The following is a 610-nucleotide window of genomic DNA, read 5'->3' as shown; positions in this document are numbered from 1 at the left end:
AGTAAGCCTGCAACAATTCAAGGAAAACGGACATCTAATGAATATCTCCTGGCAGTTTTGGCAAGACGTTCAGGCATGGTCGGAAATCTCCGAGCATTTTCAGTGATGTCTTTTTTATCATTTTTTTAACGTTAGCAATTTGATTCTTTCGTGAATGAATCCAAGTCGCCGGGCATTGTAAAGCAACACATAGAGTTGTTATTAGAATGTAAATATTCAACTATTTACCGTCATTTTGATCTGTTCTGATGGCGAGAGGTGCAAGCTACTTGTGATGATACTTCAACGGCGAATGAAATAGTTGGGTATCTTAAAAGCGAAATACTACAGGCCTTGGTGAATCCACTCGGTCTGGATTCCACTGTATAGGATTCCGCCAGCGAAAGAAGCACGGCACCAAACGCGTGTGGACAGGGCAGCGTGTGGGAAGTGGTTCGATGGAATGCTCTCTCTCAAAAAACTCTCTTTTCTTCTTTTTCTTATCTGATGGGTAAAATAAATGAGTTGTAAACGGCACTGCGTCCCAGTTCGCTGCCAGTGTGGAAACGACGAACACCAGAAGAAAGTTATGGTGAAAAATGTCAAGCAAAGGGAAAATATACCAACGATA

The 610-nt window shown here is 42.0% G+C and overlaps 1 protein-coding gene across 1 annotated transcript in view; it reads right to left on the bottom strand.

The window, feature by feature from the left end:
* LOC119588326 (carbohydrate sulfotransferase 5-like) overlaps positions 1–610 on the bottom strand; it is a 14031-nt gene that overhangs the window by 6570 nt on the left and 6851 nt on the right. Inside the window, exon 2 of the mRNA XM_037937016.1 lies at positions 229–483. The gene's annotated coding sequence lies outside the window, so the exon portion shown is untranslated. The remainder of the gene's footprint in view (positions 1–228; positions 484–610) is intronic.

This window comes from Penaeus monodon, chromosome 23 (assembly GCF_015228065.2).
Source record: "Penaeus monodon isolate SGIC_2016 chromosome 23, NSTDA_Pmon_1, whole genome shotgun sequence".
Lineage (NCBI taxonomy): Eukaryota > Metazoa > Arthropoda > Malacostraca > Decapoda > Penaeidae > Penaeus > Penaeus monodon.
The sequence above is the reverse complement of the archived record's forward strand: the minus strand, read 5'-3'. Positions and strand labels throughout refer to the sequence as shown.